Source organism: Sinocyclocheilus rhinocerous, unplaced genomic scaffold (genome assembly GCF_001515625.1).
Source record: "Sinocyclocheilus rhinocerous isolate Xijiao unplaced genomic scaffold, SAMN03320098_v1.1 scaffold843, whole genome shotgun sequence".
NCBI lineage: Eukaryota > Metazoa > Chordata > Actinopteri > Cypriniformes > Cyprinidae > Sinocyclocheilus > Sinocyclocheilus rhinocerous.
Window position 1 is genome coordinate 178,493 of NW_015655383.1, and position 6,225 is coordinate 184,717.

The window sequence follows — 6,225 nt, forward strand, 5'->3', positions numbered from 1 at the left end:
TGCAATATTATTTATTGAATAATTTTAAGTTAGCATGATTGATGAAAAAATATTAAATCACCTGTTTTAATTATCTGTAAAATAAAAATGTTGAAGATGTTAATTATCATCATTACCTAACATTACTATCTCAGTGTCCATTTCAAGTAAATAATTTGAAGGGAAGTGTTTCTCAAAAAAATGTGTTGCAGCTTTTCTCCAGCAAAAATATCCAGACAACCACAAGGACGACATATTATTGCAGCAACTAAACTGGGTCAATTTTGGCAGTTACATTGTGAAGCAATGCTTTGCTATAGGCTGAATTCAGGTAAAGTGAGCCACCTAATGTGTATTTGAAATACTTGAGGTATTTTTTTTTTCTTTTTCATTACCTTTGTCGACTTTGGGACTTAGCTGTGATATATTTATTTAAACTTATGGTTATCCGGAAGGTATATACCAATAAATATTTTGAGGTCATGCACTCCACAAATGGTCTTTACAGGTGAGCATGGACCCTCACATAAAATATCATATAAAATAGCATCCTGCATCTTAATTAGAAATGAGAAAATCATCCTGTTTATTTATTTATTTTTTAATATATTTGCTGATAACTATGCTTCTGTACTCAGATGATCCTAAAATACTTAAAATACATCTGCTATCTTAAAATAGCCAGTAGATCGATAGATTATCAACAGAATAATGATGCATTATAATTGTTTAGTATGTAAGTAGATGCACTAGTCCGGGACCCACAGGTTTTGTCCTTTTAACCCCAAAAGTGTTTTCTGTGGGCAATCTACCATGTTAACAGCACAGGAAAGCTAAAACTAAGATTGGATGCTAATCAAACGTATTATTTTGTTATGATTTTATTAAATTTTTTTTAATATACATGCAAATGTTGCATTCAAATTAGATTTCTGTTACAAGGGCAGTAAAATATAAACAATGAATTGTCCATAACAAAAATTTTATATATTCAACAGCCCATCAAATATTTTACTAAAATGGCACACGGTCAGCAAGAAAACCTATTGGTTTGTAGCAGCTGTTTCCAGACAAATTACATATTGCCAGATAAAATACATGTTTTACCATAATAGTTCAAAAACCGAATTAGACCTTGTCAGAACACCCAATCAATCACAGATATAAAGCTATATTTAAATACATTGACACATAACACAAATCTGCTTTGTTCACTAATTTGTTGTGAATAAACAGATCATTGACTGATTGGTTAATTCAATCATTGTTATTGCTGGTGTTCATTAGTGATGTAACAATGTATCATATATTTCTGCAAGGGAAAAAAAAATGTAATAATATAATACATTAAATGGTGCGTCAGCTCTTCAGCACGTGATTAATTCTATCCAACTCTGCATCGTTTGAGCTGTCATTCCGGGTTGAGTCATTCTATATTTAGGGGTACATTTCATGTCAGCCAAAAAGTCAGAAAATCAGTATTCTTTTTTGATAAATAAATTAGGTGATTGAATAATATATCCCCTTAATGTGCTAAATTAATTGTTTGGCAAGCTTAAGCTCTAACGAATTTTTAAATAGGTTAATGAATATTAACATTTGATTCATTATTTTGTCAACTGTGTTACGGAAAAATGTTGTGTCAAATGAAACATGAATGAAGTCCCACATGTTTGATTACTGTCACGATCTGTGCTAGGAGCGCGGAACGAGGAACAAGGAGACGTGGAGTACATAAACAGTCTTTAATCCTGGGAATGAAGGGAATTTCACAACATCCAACAAGTAGAACAGACAAAGGAAGACTACACAGACTGGGGCTAATAAACACAGGGCAATCAGGGGAACACAGGTGCATGGAAACATAATCAAATTAACATGAGGAGAAACTGGGTCATGGGGAGCAAAACACACACAGACAGTCCAGAACCCTGACATATCGCCCCCCTCCCGGAAGGTGCGTCCTCGCACCGTAGAACAACAGGGGGGGGGAATGGGTGGGAACTAAGGAGGACGTTCCGAAGGAGGACGGACACCCGGGAGGGGGCCGGCAGACAGAGACCAGGGAGGAGCCAGGGAGGAGACAGGAGGGGCTTGGAGCCGGAGGAGACCCAGGCCACAGCCATAATGACGGCCCACGGTGGAGCAGACGGAGGGAGGAGCCATGGAGGAGGAATGGTCGCCGACTCCAGGGGGCCGACCAACGGTGGCGGAGCGGGTGGCGGAGGAGCCCGAGGCGGAGACGGAGAGCCAACGGGCCGAGGTGGAGTCCGGGCTTCGGAGGCTGGAGGCGGAGGTGAGGGATTCTCCAGCCAATGCAACGCTGGAGGATGGCAGACCCGCGGAGCTCTCACCGCAATGATGTTGGGCTGAGGGCGAGCAGAGGAGCTGCCAGACGACAGCGGTGGAGGAGGCAGGAGTGGGTGGGAGCGCGGGCATTTGTGAGTCTCCGGGCATTCAGGGCTTAACTCTGGATCGGAAGCCCTCTCTAGGCTGAACACGGGAACAGGATGGCGCTCAGGAGGAGCGGACACTTGAGGGCGCTTACGAGGAGCTGGCACTGGAGGGCGCTTTCTAGGAGCAGGCACTGGAGGGCGCTCTGGACTGGATTCTGGGACTTGAGCCCTCTCCTCTTCGCTTTGGCACTTTCGCCGCGCCATACTCAGCTCACCCTCAGCCGCGCTGCAGGAGGCTTTCTACCTCGTGGCTGGCATTGTCGCCAGCTCTCGCACCTGGTCTGACGGATTGATCTCCACGTCCGGGGCGATCCTCCGCTCAGTCACTCGGCTTTGCGCTGGCTCGTCGATCGCAGCGGGAATTAGCTCTCCGTCATCGGTGGGCTCGGGCTGTATTAAAGAGAAACTAATCACTTCATCCGATGTTTAAGTAAAGAAATTAGCCTTGACAGCCTACTTACTGGACTTCCTCAACTATTGGCTTTGTTCTCTCTCACCGGACTTGTGTGTGTGTAGGTGATGTAAAAGACGAAAGCAGGCATTTGGACCAAAGTGAGGCAAGGGAGTGGGAGACTCAAAATGTTTCTAAACTTAAAACGCATTTTTGCCCCGTTTGTGTTGTTTTACTACTTACAATTGATTAAAGTATAAAACATTGTTATTTACAATGCACAGCGTGGTTTTTAATCATATTTTACAACCCTCAGATAGGGGGGTCCTGTCCCCCCAGACCCCCCCGGGATTTCCGCCTATGCACGGGCTTCATCTTGTGCTTTTTAAGGTTTTTAATCATATTTTTAGGGGGGACAACCCTCAGATAGGGGGGGGTCCTGTCCCCCCCCCGGAGTTTCCGCCTATGGGTCACCAGGAGCAAAACACACACAGAGAGTCCAGAACCCTGACAATTACACATTTGTTTGAAGGTTTTTGAGTCTATTCACCAGAGTTTTTGAGGTTATCTGTCTAAATGATTTGAAATTATGAATTTGGGGCTTCATAATGGGCGTACTGTGGGATGCTATCATGAAGGACGATACTTTTCTTTAACATAAATCGACAGTATGCTGAATTTAGTGTTATTCACCATCCTTACCAAAGGCATCCATCTCCAGAGATATCCCCATCTTTTTTTCTGATGGATTAGTTCACATTTAAAAGATTGAAAGGTAAGAATGAACTTAGTATCCATAAAGCATTTTAAACACACACACACATTATAATACTATATATTATAACGTTAATAAATATATATTATATTATTATAAAGGTAAATTAAGTTTTATAATGCTTCATGACACTTCAAGTTGTAAGGACTTATGCAATAACATCATAACACTTTATCAGTCATGACTAAGCAGAAATATATATATGCCAAATCTATAATATTATATAGGTTTAAGTCAATAATGAGGAATTCTGAATGCTTTATAAACCTTGACAAATGTGAATATAATGTGTATATAATATTATGGATACGGAGTTCATAGAAAGTGTGGCCGTGATTAGATCAGTTAAGTTTATTCATTGCTTTCCATGGTTTTAGGCAATTCCTATGTAATTTCTGTGTAATGACAATAGTTTGTGAATATTTATTTTTATCAACAACACTCAGTGGGGGCATAAATTGACACTGAATTGCCAACATTGTCAACCGTGTTAATCCTTGTCAACTGTGTTGCAGTTGATGGGTACTGTATCGCGTACCTTGTCAGTGTCGTTTCTTTCTTTGCATGAACATTTGGGCGGCATTATGCTAATATTTCCACATAGTGACGTAGATATGTGGGGGAGTGTTAGAACGTGTTTTAGGTAGGCGTGGCTGACTCTTAACTTTTATAAAGAATATCTCTTTGGAGGGTATCTCTTTAAGGTTGTCACTTAAAGTCCCCATGTGGTCAAATATTTTATCCCTTAAAACTTATCTTTGATCATCAAAATGACATAATTAAATGTTTTTTCTTGTGAAAATAATTTTCTCATGCCTTAAAATAGCTTGAATGTAACAAGTTACTTACTTGACGATGTTGTGTCCTAAAATGCCTTGAAGATTCGAATGCTGCCGTTTGTGATTCTTAATTCGCGCCCGCGAGCATATGTGAAGTGCAGACGCCGATGCGGGAGAGGTGCGTCTGACCTGGCTACTTTTACACTGTTGCCACGGGTTATAATGCAAGTTAGCGGTTCTAAATTCACATTAAACCACGGCTTCATTAGTTTTTTGCTCTAATTCATTTTTGGTTTTGTGCTGGTATTGGTATATTTTGCATGCTAGTGATAGGAATCTATCCCTTGATGTGATTGGTTATTGGATTGTGACGTAGCAAACCGAGGGCTGTTTCAAACCACATTTCTGGGACTGCCATTGGGAAACTACAGTTTTAAGGAGAAAATCAGCAATGGTGTTGATTAATGGATCGGCACATGGTTTGTCTAAAAGCATATTAAAAATACCACATAGACAAATAAACAACATAAAAAACTTTTTCACTACAGGGGGACTTTAAATTTAGTTAGGCTTGTTCGAGATGCATCTGCGCTGTGCAGACCGATCGGTGTATGACATCAAAGACATCAAATAGACTTATGCTTTTGAATCGCTCTCGTGCCTACTTTGATCAGAGATCGGTCTTCACAGTGCTGCTTCAAGCCGAACACGCCTTCTGACTACATACACGTTCACACAGCAGCAGAATACGGTTGTCAGTCCTGTATTTGAGTTCTTAATACGGTTACATTTACACTCTATAGCCGCAGTAAAGATAGTTTGCGGTTTGATATTCAGATTTCTTTTGGCTATAAATACACAGTGCGCTGTCATAGACATGAAAATAGAACCGAGTGTCGTTCTCCATGATTTGTGAATTCAGGTGACGCTGTCCTTCGGGCCGAAATAAGTTTTTTTTTCGTTGCGAATCTCAATTTTATAATGCCTATAGCTCCAAAAGTTGGACACTTAGAGGATTGAAACTGGTGTCAATTTCACCAGCTTGATCTGTGAATTTTTTTGTCCGTAAACCCCTTGGTAAGTCCGCTATAAGGAATGTGAAAAATAGGCGTTCTTTATGTTTAACGTCTATTACCAATAAACACGCAGACTGCTCGAATACAAAAACATTTTTTTTAGGTCAAACTCGATTTGTGAAAACTTTCCCAAACGCAGTTTATCGCGTGTCTTTGTTTCTCTTTGCACTGCTCTTTTTTTCTTCTGTCATGTCATACGTTGTTGTTCCAGTGAATAATGGTTTTCCAAGCCATTAGATCAATCATACAAGGCTCTAATAGACTATTGTGATTTGTGTAATCTTTCACAATATAAAGGTTTGGTTGTTTTACCTTACCTTTTATGAGTCCTTGGCTTCTATTTTCTGTTTTGCTAAAGGTTTCACAGTATAGTTTTTGTCATTTAACCCTTCCCTGAGCCCTTAACTATTAATGTAGTGCAGTGGAGAAAGCTGTTAAGCAATACAGACAGTAAAACAGCCTTGATAACATTCATCGTGGACCAGTGGAAGCTAGCAGAGAACCGAGTAAAGCTTCAGGACTAGCAGCTATTTGCAACCTGTGGAGAGAGATGCTATGTCTGACCAAAAAGACTGGAATGTTGTTGAAGAGCTGAAATCTTCCCATGAGGAGGCGGATACCCGTATGCTCCTACATGCAAATCATGCTAGCCAGAATGGCTATCAAACCACAGTTATTGTGAGTGAGGATACGGATGTCATGATCCTTTGTCTTGGACGCTGTAAGAAGATAAACTGCCCCCTTTATCAGAAATCTGGCACTCAGAATC